Source organism: Cricetulus griseus, chromosome 4 (genome assembly GCF_003668045.3).
Source record: "Cricetulus griseus strain 17A/GY chromosome 4, alternate assembly CriGri-PICRH-1.0, whole genome shotgun sequence".
In the NCBI taxonomy this organism is placed as follows: Eukaryota; Metazoa; Chordata; class Mammalia; order Rodentia; family Cricetidae; genus Cricetulus; species Cricetulus griseus.
The window spans coordinates 204,809,868-204,824,412 of NC_048597.1; the positions used below are offsets into that span (position 1 = coordinate 204,809,868).

Here is a 14,545-nt window from a genome sequence, read left to right on the forward strand (position 1 = left end):
TTAATTTATTTGGCCTTTTTTCAGTGTGGCAGAATTCAAAGTTGGATATAAAATGTTAGCTTAATCTTTTTGCATTTTCCACTTCACTGGTTAATGTAAACGATTTAGCTAAAGCTTTCCGCCACTGTCCTGTTACTAGAATTAATGGAAGTGTCCATTCTCAAATTGCATCGGGAGATAAATTCAACGGCCAGACCCCAGGTTCTGTCGCGCTTGTGTACTGGCTCTGGATGGACTTAGTTTCAGAACATCTTGTGCCGGGAACTAGCTTAGTGTTGTGGCAGACATGGTGTCTGTAGCACAGTGTTGGCATGTGGTTGCAGTTTCAGGAACGCAGCACTTAAATTTGTTAAGAAAGGCCCGAGACTTACTAAACTCTTCAGTTGCCTTAATTACATGCTGCTTACTTAAGAAAGGAAATTGAGCTTTAATTATTCATATTAATATTTTGTGACTATCATTCCCTCCCCTCCACCCTTTGAATGTGTAGACCTTGGCATATGCAAGTTTTACCCATTCAGCCAACATTCTTAACTGAGTTATGAGCTCCCAATACAGCTTAAGGGCTGGGCCATATTACAGTGGTAGGGTGATTACCTAAACCCTAGTTGGATGCCCAGCACCAGAAAAACAAGAAAGCAATAACAAAACCCCACCTTTAAATAGGATGTGCATTCTTTTTGTAATCTTGTAGGCTAACTGCAGTATGTGTTATAATGGATCTCAGAAGAAACCAGGTTGGGAGTTTGTAAGGATTCAATTTAATGTTATTTATTTATTTATTTATTTCGGGACAGGGTTTCTCTGTGTAGCCTTGGAGCCTGTCTACTCCATCTGTAGACCAGGCTGGCCTTGAACTCACAGAGATCCACCTGCCTCTGCCTCCCAAGTGCTAGGATTAAAGGCTTTTAAAGCCCATTAAATGTAACTTGGGGCTGGCAAAATAGTTCAGTGGGTGAAGGTGTTTGCCACCAAGACTGCTGACCTTAGCTCCTTCTCTGGGATCCACAGGTTGCATGGAGAGAACTCGCTCCTGAAAGTTATCCTCTAACTTTTCCACACTGGTGCACACCTCAAAAAAGAAAAGGTAGAAAATTTATACTTGCTTTTAATTGAAAGCTAATGAACCCTTAGAAATGGTTTGCAAAATAATTTGTATTTATACATTTTTGAGAAGTCATTTTGAGAGGTTTCATAGTTTCAGAGACAAAGTTATTTGAATAACATTTTTTGTTTGTTTGTTTTGCTTGCTTGTTTTTCAAGACAGGGTTTCTCTGTGGCTTTGGAGGCTGTCCTGGAGCTAGTTCTTATAGACCAGGCTGGCCTTGAACTCACAGAGATCCGCCTGCCTCTGCTTCCCGAGTGCTGGGATTAAAGGCATGCGCCACCAACGTCTGGCCCCGGCTTTTAATAATAACATATTTTTTATTTATTTTGAGACAGGATTTCTCTGTGCAATAGCCCTAGCTGTCCTGGAACTTGCTCTGTAGACCAGGTTGGCTTGAACTCATAAAGATCTGCCTGCCTCTGTCTCCTTAGTGCTTGGATTAAAGGCTGAATAACTAACTTTTTAATGTGTGTTTTTGAGACAGGCTCTATGTATTCCGGGCTGGCTTTAATGACTGTGAGATTTGCAGTAAACCTCATGCCTTAGCCCCACCCCCTCCCGCCAGTTGCTAGGAGTACAGGCATGCACCACCACACCTGACCAATTTTTATTTGTTATTTCTTTCTTTGAACTGGTAACTGTATTTTCACAATATGTTCTCATTTCAGATATGTCAAGATACATACAATCCATTGTTTGTCCTCCTTCCTTTATCCTTCTCTCTCCCTTCTAGTCTGCTGGTTTTGCTGTGTATCTCAGGCTCTTGTTTCAGCCCGCTGAATGCTTAGATTACATGAGTGTGCTGCCACACATGGTGGTTCTCTTCTTCAGATAAAATTTCTTACCTTCCTTCCTTCGTTCCTTCGTTCCTTCCTTTCTTTCTTCCTTCTCCCTCCCCACCCCTCCCTCCCCTCCATTCTTCTCCCTTCTTTTTCCCTGAGACATGGTCTCACTATGTAGACCAGGCTGGCTTCAAACTCACAGAGATTGCCTCCGAAGTGCTAGAATTAAAGGCACATGCCATTACATCTCCCGACAAAATATTGTTCCTCATTGACTGCCATTTGAAGCTCTTCACAGGACTAGTAACTAATTTATTTGTGGGTTATGGTTTTCTGTTTTATTTATTTATTTTTTAAATTGCCATATAGGTTGATTTTTTTAAAAGATTTATCTATTTATTATGTATACAACATTCTGCCTCCATGTGTGCCTGTACGCCAGAAGAGGGCACCAGATTTCATTACGGATGGTTGTGAGCCACCATGTAGTTGCTGGGAATTGAACTCAGGACCTCTGGAAGAGCAGTCAGTGCTCTTAACCTCTGAGCCATCTCTCCAGCTCCCGGTTCTCTGTTTTAATGTGAATATGCACATGTGAATGCCATTGTCTGTGAACCACATATGGTGGTTAGAGGTTAAGCCCTTTTTTCTAGGGCTCTCCACCCTCTATTTGAAACAGTCTGTAACTTGAAAAATAAAAACCCAGAGATTGATATTGGGGTTTAAGCTTCAAGCTGAAAATCAGAGAAGCAAAGCAGCCAAACCACTAGATCTTACATCTACCTCAGACTGAAAGGGATGTCCTGCCTTCACGTATCCTCAGTGTAATGCTCTCCACCAAAACAGTCTCCTATAGAACCATGAGCTCAAGCCGGGCATTGGTGGCGAAGAGGCAGGCGGATCTCTGTGAGTTTGAGACCAGCCTGGTCTACAAGAGCTAGTTCCAGGACAGCCTCCAAAGCCACAGAGAAACCCTGTCTCGAAAAACCAAAAAAAAAAAAAAAAAAAGAACCATGAGCTCATTGATTGGCTAGACTGCTGGCTAGCTAGCTGGATGTTCACCTGTTTCTTCTGTTCTCCTCCAGTGCTAGGGGTTACAGATGTGAGTGAGTCACTATTCCCGACTTTACATTGGTCTTAAAACAGTAGATTTGTTTCACTGGTAGTCACATCCTGCTAATTCATAATCATATAAACTAAACTCATGTAGCACAGGCTGGCCTCGTACTGTGTAGCTCTAGCTGATCTAAACTTACATTAGTCCTCTTGCCTTAACCTCATGTCATAGTTACTTGTCCGGAATATCTGACAAAAAGCAACTTAAGGAAGGAAAGGTTTATTTATTTTTAAAAAGATTAATTTTATTCTTTTTTAATCTTCCAACAGTTTATTAGATTAGTTTTATTCTTATGTGTATGTATGTGCGTGTGCTTCTGCCATGTGTAGAGGCCATAAGAGAGTGTCGGGTCTCCTGGAGCTAGAGTTATGGGCAGTTATGAGCCATCTAGGTGCTAGGTGCTTATTTTCCTCTGGAAGAGCGGCAAGCCCTCTTAATCACTGAGGCATTTTCCAGCTCCAGGAAGAGTTTACTTTGGCTTATGATTTGAGGTACGGTCTTTTGTGGTGGAGAAGTCAAGGCAGCAAGAGCTTGAAGCAATTGGTCAACTTGCAGCTGCAGTCATGAAGTAGAGAGGGATGACAGCTAGCAGTCTCATAGCTTTCTACTTTTTATGCAGTCTGAGACCCCAGCGCAGAGGTGCTGCTCATGGTTATGGTGAGTACCCCAGTTAACCTTATCTGGACAGTTCTTCATAGACATAACCAGAACCTTGTCTCTGAGATTCTAGATCCTGTCAATTTGACAGTATTAGCAGTCATCTTTACAAATTGTGAGTCTTATTTGAGTTGGATAGCTCTCCAATTAGGTACTTTAAAAAGATAGGAGATCTAAGCCAGGTGTGATGGTGTACAGTTTTTATCCCAACACTTGGAGGCAGAGGCAGGAGGATCTCTGAGTTTGAGCCCTGCCTCGTCTACAGAGTGAGTTCCAGAACAGCCGGGGCTACACAGTAAAACCCTGTCTCCAAAAAACAAAAACAAATAAAAACTAGATAGGAGATCTGGTGTTCAAAATGAGGACAGTAGTAGGTTGCCCATTTTTGTACTTGAGGGGGTGGATTACGAAAAGAAATAGACAGGTGACAAGAGAGGGCATCCAGGGAATACTGAACCACCCATGTTTATTGTGTACAGTCATCTTAAACTTCCATCCAAAGAGGGGGAGGAAGCTATAGACTTCTTTACCAAGATACAAAGAACAAGCAAGCGTAATTATCTTCTCAATACCCCAAACATCAAGTAACTGTCTCCTGAGTTAAGTATTCTATTGTTCATGCAGGATATGCAGAGACCACATCCTATGCCAGTCATCCTGTTGCATTCCCATTTTAGGCCAGACATCCTGTTATTCCATCTTGGAAGAGTAAGGACAGGCAAAAACTCTCTGAAGTGGAGCCATTTCTATGGCCCCACAGTAGGTTGGGTTTACTTTCAGGACTTTCCTGGGCCTAGTGTCCTAAGTTTGCCTTTTGACTTGTTATAGTAGTATTTTACTGCTTTAAATTGAAAGAATTTTAAAATCTTTCTCATATCTTTATTCCTAGAGGTAAAACCATCTTAAAAAATACTTGAGATGGAGGGCTGGAGAAATGGCTCAGTGGTTAAGAGCACTTACTGCTCTTGCAGAAGACCCAGGTTTAGTTCTTAGAACCAACATGGCAGCTCACAACTGCCTGCAACTCCTGTTATGGGGATCTGACCCTCATCTGGCCTCCGAGGGCACCAGGGAAGCACATGGTGCACATACATACATACAGGCAAACAATCATGCATAACATAAAATAAGTAACTGGTTAAAAAATTAATGGGCTGGAGAGATGGTTTAGTGGTTAAAACGTACTTGTGCTTTCCTAGAAGACCAGGATTCAAGTCCCAGCACCCAGTGGCTAACACCTCTAGTTAGGAGATTGGATGTCCTCTTCTGGCTTCTGCTGGCCCTGCATACATCAGGCAAAATACCCGTACACAGAAAATAAAAGTAAATAGTTAAAAAAAAAAAAAAAAACTTTGGGGGAAATGTGATAGATTTAAAAATTTACATGTAATGATCATACCATTTGATGAATTTTCACTAAATATAGCTGCCTGTCTCAGACCAGAAACAGGTAATTCCTAGCACACTTGTACCTCTTTCTAGTCCTGAGCCCTTTCTTCCCCAGAATGACAACACTGACTTACGGACTGGTAAAATTTTTATCCTTACTTCGTTTTAGTATTTTGTATATATAACCCCCGCCCCTCTCATGCTCCCTTCTTTCCCCTCTCCTCCACTTCGCTTCCTCCCATCTTTCTCTTTCCCTTCCTCCTTCCCACTTGCAGTGCTGGTGTTAGACCCCCGAAAACTCAAGTATCCGGGGTCTCAGGCCAGGTTCGCGGTCACCCCAATCACCAGGCGGATTCGAGAGCTTGCTGCAAACTGCACGAGGCTTTATTGTAATTTAACGAGCTAACCCCATGTTAGCTCGGGTCTTTCAACCACCCACCATGGCGGACAGCTAGAGAAGACGGCTCCTAAGGTCTCCCCAAAGATCTTATAGGGCAGCGTAAGGGGAGTGTCTAGGGGTACGCACAGGCTTACGATTGGTGTGCCTCCAGGCTTGGAGGGCTTGCCCTGTGTTGATTGGTCAACTGGTTGTTATGGCTCATAGGCCCTCCCAGGGTGGTTGCTATGCTCTCTACGTCATTGTCGTGCGCTTGTCCGTAAAGCACACCCAGGGTCGTAAAGCATAGCGCCACCAGCTAACTTCTGATTGGTTCCTTGTCACAAGACAGGCATCTGACCTTTTAGTGACTAAGGTTCCTTGTCACGAGACAGGCATCTGACCTCTAAGTGACCAAGGCAGGTTTATGGCAAGCACGTGTTCGGCTGTTATGGCTGCCAAAAGGGAAGCCGGTTCCTTCACTGGGAATAGCAGAGATTTGTGCATGCTACATTAGTACTCTGTGTCTTTACGCATATATAAAGATTTATTGTTTTTAGGTGTGTGTATGTATCTATGTATGTATGTGTGAGTGTATGCCATGTGTGTGGGGGTACCCTCAAGAGGCCAAAAGAAGGTATTGGATCTCTGGGAGTTGAAGTTACAGACAGTTCAAAGACACTTGATATGGGTGCTGCCAATAAAATTTGGGTTTCTTGGAAGAGCAGAAAACCCTAACAACTGAGCCATCTCTCCAGCCCTAATAATTCTTTCTCCCTTTTTTTTCTTTTATTTTTTTAAAGACTTTATTTATTATGTGTACAGTTATCTGCATGCATGCTTGCACACCAGAAGAGGGCCCCAGATCTTATTACCATGTGGTTGCTGGGAATTGAACTCGGGACCTCTGGAAGAGTAGTCAGTGCTCTTAATCTCTGAGCCATCTCTCCAGCCCCCCCCCCCCCCTTTTCTTTCTTTTTCTTTTTCTTGAGTCAAGATTTCAAGTTGACCTTGAACTCACTGAATAGCTGAGGAGGACCTTGAACTTCTGATCCTTTTTCCAGCCCCTCCTGAGTGCTGGCATTACAGGCATGCACTACTGCATTTGTTTTTGTTTTTGGTGTGTGTTATGCTAGGGACTGAAATCAGAGCTTTATTCATGCTAAGCAAATACTCTGAGCCACATCCCCCAGCCCAAATGTTTGACTTTGAGCTAATTTTAGGTCACAGAAAATTTATGAAAGAAATGTACATTGTTTTGCTGTAGTCATTATTCCATCTCCTGTATTAACATGTTTTGTGTATGTTGTGCATGTATGCGTTCATGTGTGTCTTCATATGTATGTATGCAGCAAGCCCCAGGCATCCCCTGCCAATGCTGTGGTAACAGATGTGTGCTTCTGCACCTGTCTTTTTTACGTGGGTGCTAGGGATCCTAGGTCAAGAATTCCTGCTTTGTGGTGACTGGCATCTCTAGCCCCATGTTACCAATTTTACAGAACTGTAGTAGAGTCATGAGCTGCATAGTGTTTCAGTTAACAGCAGTGGTCTCATACAGACAGTGGTTCCATAAGTGTATAATGGCAATAAAAAATTCCTACTACTTGATTAGTCCGTTGTAGTCTAGTACCTTATTAATATATTGTTGAAGATGCTCATATAAACAAAGCCCATTATGCTAAAAGAATATAATGCATATGATTGTGTACAATACATAATACTTGGTAGTAATAATAAATCATGTTACCAGTTTGTTTGGTGTATTATGCTTTTTAATCATCATTTTAGAGTATGTACTTTCTCCTTATTAAAAAAAAAAGTATACTGTAAAACCCTTGTCATGCTGCCTTCAGCCTCATATTTTGTGTTGATCAGGTTGATCTTAAGGAACAATAGACTTTATATCACATGCATGCACATATGAAAGCACACAGTACCTGGTATCACCACAGTGTATAATTTGTACCATCTAGGTTTGTATAAGTAAGCTCTGTGATAATGTTTGCATAACAGACTCACTTAACAGCACATTTCTCAGAATAGTCCTTTTGTTAAGCTGTATATGACTGTATAACCACCAGGAGGATGATGGTTAATTTTTATTTTTAAATTTTTGTCAAAAAGAAAAAACCAAAAAAAATTTAGTGTCTGTGTCTTGTAGTGCAGGTGCCAATGGAGGCCAGAAGAGGGTAATGGATACCCTGGAACTGGAGTTACAGGCAGTTGTGTAATGGCTGATGTGGGTGTTGGGAATTGAACTCATGTCCTCTGGAAGAGCAGCAAGTGCTCTTAATCACTGAGCTGTCTCTTCAGCTCATGATCGCTAATCTTAATCACCAGCTAATTTGGATCAAGAAGTGCCTAGGAGGAGCTGGAATGATGGCTCAGAGGTTAGTAAAGAGTGCTCATGCTCTATTGGAGGACCAGAGTTAAGACCCCAGCACCCTTATCAGACACTCACAAATGCCTGTAACTCCCCAACTCCAAGGGATCCAGTGCCTAGCTTCTGACCTCTGTGGGCACCTGCACATATACAGACAGACACTCTCACATTGAAAAAGGAAAAAAAGAACCAGTATGTAGGAAATTATCAAGAAGCTAGTTTTGGTGTGTCTGTGAAGGTATTTCTAAAAAGGATTAACTAAGAGATGTAGACCTTCTCTAAATGTGAGCCTAAGTGGAATGAATAAAAGCAGAAAACGAAAGCCAGCTACTTCAGGCATTCATTCTCTTGCTCTGCCTCCTTGCTGCAATTAATTAAAGGGTTCTTTTGTATCCCTAGCAATCCAGAAATACAGAACCAGCCTACCATGGACTGAAACTACTGAGACTGTGACCAAGTATACCTTCCCTCCCTATATCTCTTAGGTTTTTTGCTCACAGCAACAAGAAAGCTTAGTGCAAATGATAATATAATATAATGATAACTACATGTTAACTGACATCAGTAAATTTTTTATTTATAGTTGTGGATTTTTTGTTAAGATAGGGTTTTACTATGTCCTTGACTGACCTGGGACTCCCTCAGTAGATCAGACTGTCTTTGAAATCACAGAGACTCGCCCCTGCCCCTGCCTCCTGAGTGCTTTGGATTAAGGGTGTATGCCTGGCTTTTTTTTTTTTTTTTAAATAATAATCCTTTATCCTAACTTTTGCATATCTTTTAGTATGTGGCACATTTTTCTTTCCTGTTTCTCTCCATTTTATTTTATTTTTTCTGAGACAGGGTTTCTCTGAGTAGCTCCAGGCTGCTGTTAACTTAGAGATCCACCTGCCTCTGTCTCCTCATTAAAGGTGCATACCACTGCTGAGCTGTCCCTTCATTCTCTTGATGATGTGTTTTGCAGTGTGGAATTTTTTTTTCTAGGTCTGTTGTTTATTTTGTGCATGAGTGTTTACCTGCATGTGTGTATGTGCAGCATGTGCATGCCTGCTGCCCATGGAGGCTATGGGGAGGTTTCAGGGCCCTGAAACTGGAGGTACAGGTGTTGGATGTTGCCATGTGGGTGTTGGGCATTGGCCCCAGGTCCTCTGCAATAGGAGCAAATACTCTTAACCACTGATCCATCACTACAGCATCCACTCTTTTTTTTAGATGGCCGGCCTTGATTCATGGTGGTCCTCTTCATCAGCTGGGATCTTAGATACAAACCACCATACCAGTCCTGCCTTCCCTTCTTGTCTTTGTTTCTTTGTTTCTTTCTTTCTTTCTTTTCTTTTCTTTTTGGTGAGATAGGGTCTTCGTGCTCTCTCTTTCTCTCTCTCTCGCTCTCGCTCGCTCACTCGCTCTTTCTCTCTTTGGTTTTTTGAGACAGGGTTTCCTTGTAATTTTTTTATTTTTATTTTGTTTTGGGTCTTATCTCTTTTATAGCCCAGGCTCACCTTAAGGTTGCTATGTAGCATTCCCAGCAACCACATGGTGGCTCACAGCCATCTATAATGAGATTTGGTGGCTCTTTTGGCTTTCCAAGTGTGCATGCAGGCAGAACACAGTATACATAATAAATAAATAAAGATATTTTTTAAAAAGTTGCTATGTAGCTGAGGATGACCTTGAACTCCTGGTCCTTCTCCACCTCCCAAGTGTTGGGATTATAGGCTTTTGTTACTGTGCCTAAGAAGCACAATTTATTAAATATATTGTATCAGGGGTGAGGGGGGTAGGGGGTGGCGGTGCATACCTTTAGTCCCAGCACTCAGGAGGCAGAGGCAGGTGGATCTCTGTGAGTTCGAGAACAGCCTGGTCTACAAGAGCTAGTTCCAGGACAATCTCCAAAGCCACAGAGAAACCCTGCCTCAACCCCCCCCAAAGATATAAATACACACACACACACTGTAGACCTTGTTTGAATTTTTAACTTTTTTCAACTTATATATATATATATATATAATATATATTTCTACTACTTATAAAAGTTAACAATGATTACAAATAGATCTTAAATTAAAAAGTTGGGCTCTGATGATTTTACAACTTTAGGACATAAGCACAAACAAAACAAGGATCATCCATGAATTAAGAGTCACAAGACTTGTTCTTTTCCTTTGAAATAAAAAAGGGATCACTATATTCTATAACATCATACTAAGAAGATCACTCAAACTGCTGTTATTCCTGTTGTCATTTGACAAGAAAATCCACTCCAGGAATATCACTGAAGCTTCTTAACATTAACACTTCTCTTTGTCGGGGTGGGGTGGGGTGGGGGAGGAGTGGGGGGTGGGGTGGGGCTTCAAGACAAGGTTTCTATGTATAGCCCTGACTGTCCTGGAATTTGAATTGGAGACCAGGATGGACTCAAACTCACAGAGATCTGCCTGCCTCTGTCTCGTGAGTGCTGGGACTAAAGGCAGGCGTGCACCACCACCACCTGGCTGTTTTCTTTTTCTTTTTTTTTTTTTTTAAAGATTTATTTATTATGTGTATACTGTTCTGCCTACATAAATGCCTGCATGCCCAAAGAGGGCACCAGATCTCATTATAGATGGCTGTGAGCCACCATGTGGTCCCTGGGAATTAACTCAGGACCTCTGGAAGAGCAGTAGGTGCTCTTAACCTCTGAGCAGTCTCTCCGGTCTTGTTACTGTTTTCAAGTGGTTCTTGTCATTGTTCAGCTGCAACATTGAAATTCTGTGTCAACTAAATAGTAGCTACCCCCTTATTTCCTCTAGGGCCTGGCAGCCACCATTTTATTTTTATGAAGTCAGCTTCTCTATTTACCTCATGTAAATCATAAAGCGTTTATCTTTTAGTGACTGGTTTATTTCATTTGTGATAATGTCTTTAGAGTTCATCAGTGTTACAGCGTTTATGAGCTCTTCCTTTATAATTCACTACAACATTTATATGTTTCACCTTGATTATAAATTCATCTTGAATACTTAGGTTTTTTTTTTCCTCCATCTTAACTATTGTGACTAATGCTGCTGTGGACATGAACATACAAATACATGTTAAAGCAGGACATGGTGACACCTGCCTCTAATCACAGTACTTGGTGGGCAGAGGCAGGTGAATCATCAAAAGTTCAGGGTCAGTTTAGTGTATAGAGCCTGTTTTAGGCTACCCAGGCTGCATAGTAAGACCCTGTCCCCAAACACCTAACACAAGGGCTTGTTTATGACGTCCATTTTAGTTCTTTTGGGTATGTGCCCAGATGTGGGATTATTACAGCATCACATGATTAGTATGGTGGGTATTTTGTTTTTGTAGTGTTGGGAATTGAGTCTGGGGCCTCATACATATTAGGTAAACACTGTACCACTGACTAATACCTCTGGCTTTGGTAGTTTTTAATTTTTGAGCAACCACCATAGTGTTTTATATCATAGCTGTATTACTTTATATTTCCACCAGCAATGCACATAGCTCCTTGCAAATACTTGACATTTTCTATTCATGTGTGTGCACATGTGAGTGTGTGAGTGCAGTGTATGTGCGTGTTCATGTGCCTGCCTATATGTACATTGTGTAAGCTAGAAATTGTCATTCAGTGTCTTTCACTTACTTTTTAAAAAATTTTATTTTTGCTTATCGAGACAGGGTTTCTTTGTGTAGTCCTGGCTGTCCTGGAATTCGCTTTATAGACCAGGCTGGCCTGGAACTCAGAGATCTGCATGTCTCTGCTTTCAAAGTGCTGGGATTAAATGTGTGCTCCAACACATCTGACAACCTTATTTTTTGAGACAAGGTTGCTCACTGACCTTGAAGGCAGCAATTTGACTACCATGGCTGTTCAGCAGGCATCAGGGGATCGCCTCTCTGCCTTACCTGTGCTGCATTCCAGGTGACTACTGACCCAGCTATCTTGCTGACCCCTGTCAACCCCGCCCCCAGGGTTTTTCTGTGGCTTTGGAGCCTATCCTGGAACTAGCTCTTGTAGACCAGGCTAGTCTCGAACTCACAGAGATCCGCCTGCCTCTGCCTCCCAAGTGCTGGGATTAAAGGCATGTGCCACCACTGCCCGGCAAACACCTTTTTGTTGAACAGAAAATACAAGTTTTCATTAAATACAGTCACCCTAGGTTCTTCTGTAACGTTGGGGCATCCATCTTTGGCCTACAGGCCTAGTGTATCTGATAGACTTTTCTGAGAAGCAGGGAATTTTGAAAGATTGTCCAGACTCTGTATATTTTCTATATTTTCCATCTTTTCATGTCTCTTTTCTATTAGTTTACTTCATTTTTAAAGACCATAAAGCTGTGTCTCTCCCTTTCTTTCTCTAGACACACACACACACACACACACACACACACACACACACACACACACACACACACACACACACACACACACTGTAGCCCATTTAGAGGGTGTCTGTCTTTACTGAGCATCTATATTGTGTAATATTAGTCTTCAGCATGGTTCAGCTTAGCATGTGGCATTGGCAGCCTCCCTTGGTTCTCTGAGAAATTAGGTTCATGGTGGAGGTGCCATATTTATCACCCCAGCTATGAAAGTTGTTGGATCCATGCTGCCACCAAGTAGCTTGGTGCCCACTGGTGGTAAAGTCTGCTTAAGTGTTTGGTAAAAACAGGACATCTTTTTTTTTTTTTTTTTTTTAAAGATTTTATTTATTATATATACAACATTCTGCTTCCATGTATATCTGCATACCAGAAGAGAGCACCAGATCTCATAACAGGTGGTTTTGGAGCTACCATGTGGTTGCTGGGAATTGAACTCAGGACCTGTGGAAGAGCAGTCAATACTCTTAACCTCTGAGCCATCTCTCCAGCCCTGGTAACAGGGCATCTTAAAAGAACAGTGATTGCTAGCAGCTAACACCAAGCCAAGGAAGCTGCCTCTTAAAGGAGCCATGCTTCTGTTTGTTGTTTAGTATTGAGCTTACCCAAGAAAAGGCTCCGTTTTTGTATGCTTAGAATCTTTTTTAAGCTTTGGTTGGTCTTATGTGGAAATTCCAGCCCCCTGTTGGATACAGTTTGTAGGTGGATTTTTTTTCTATGCCCACAATCAACTCTGTTCCACTAGCTGCTTCCCAAATAACTATTCAGAGACTTATTATTAATTACAAATGCTTGGCTGACAGCTCAGGCATATTACTAACTAGCTCTTACAACTTAAATTAACCCGTTTCTGTTAATCCATGTGCTGCCCCAAGGCTTGTGGATTTTACCTCTTTTTGCATGTCTTCCTTTCCACTTGACTGATGACTCCTGATTCCTCCCTTCTTCCCAGTGTCCTTAGTCTGGTTCTCCTATATAACTTTATCCTGTTCAGGTATTGCTCAGTCAGTTTTTTTTTTTTTTTTGAGACAGGGTTTCTCTGTATTGTTTTGGAGGCTGTCCTCGAACTTGCTCTCTAGACCAGACTGGCCTCAAACTCACAGAGATCTGCCTGCTTCTGCCTCCCGAGTGCTGGGATTAAAGATGCAGTCAGTTTCCTTATTAATCCAATCACAGCGATATATATTCATAGTGTAAAAGAATATTCCACACACACAAAGAATAAAAATGTGTTTGTCTCTTATCTTGTAATTAGAACTTACAGTACTATTTAGAAGCAATGCCATTTACAATGTATGCTGCTTTCATTTAAGAATTTCCCAGTATTAGGCTTTTCTTGCATCTGAAATCTATGTAATATCAACAAGGTCACATCCTCATTCAGAGAGAGAAAAGCAGAGCCAGTCTCCAGGAGCTGTAGGAGAACATTTCTGTCTGGATCTTTCTAGTAATCCACAAGATATGTTCTTTCAGATCATGACTAGATAGGTTAATTTTCTGCTGCATGGGTAGCTCTAGCAGTGAGGGTTTTTTGTTTGTTTGTTTTGTTTTTCGAGACAGGGTTTCTCTGGTCTTGGAGGCTGTCCTGGAACTAGCTCTTGTAGACCAGGTTGGTCTCAAACTCACAGAGATCCACCTGCCTCTGCCTCCCGAGTGCTGGGACTACAGGTGTGTGCCACCACCACCCAGCCTGGCAGTGAGTTTTGTCTTGGAACATCAGCAAGTTCATTGTACTGTGCATACAAATGAGCTACCTCTAAGTAAGAACAAGTGAAAATAATCATCATTTAAAGGGGAGAGCTGACTTCTAGAGATAAAGCACTATGAATGTGATCATAGTAATTGCAGATGTAGAAGATATCTTTTATTTTCCATTTTTTTATTCAGATCATTTATTTTATCCCTATGGGCTTATGCATATCTATTTTATAGGTTAGCTTATAATCTAGTACTTCGGTTTATTTTGTAGCTTAAATTATCCTACCTTGGGATGTTTTTTGTCTTATGTGTGTATGGCTATGGCACTGAAACTCATGTCAGGCAAGTATTCTAGCACTGAACTTTGTCCCTAGCTGTCACTTGTTTATCCATCTATCTATCTATCTATCTATCTATCTATCTATCTATCTACCTACCTATCTATCAATTGATCTATCTATTTACTTAGCACATATGGGCTGTTTGCCTGTATGTGTGTCTGTGAACCACGTGAGTACACCTCTTCCACAGGCGCCAGAAGAGGGAACTGGATTCCCTGGAATTGGAGTTACAGATTGTGTAACTCCTGTGAGCCACCATGTCAATGCTGGGGACTAAATGCAGGTCATCTGGAAGGGCAGCCAGTGCTTTTAACTCTTTAAGATGTCTGA

At 41.7% G+C, this 14,545-nt stretch overlaps 1 protein-coding gene across 5 annotated transcripts in view; it reads left to right on the forward strand.

Annotated features, from left to right (window-relative positions):
- Positions 1-14,545, forward strand: part of Tfdp2 (transcription factor Dp-2) — a 106,791-nt gene that overhangs the window by 1,167 nt on the left and 91,079 nt on the right. The window contains exon 2 of one of the 5 annotated variants that reach the window (XM_027410917.2): positions 1,012-1,087. The exons of the other annotated variants lie outside the window; for them this stretch is intronic. The gene's annotated coding sequence lies outside the window, so the exon portion shown is untranslated. The remainder of the gene's footprint in view (positions 1-1,011; positions 1,088-14,545) is intronic. 5 annotated transcript variants of the gene reach the window in all.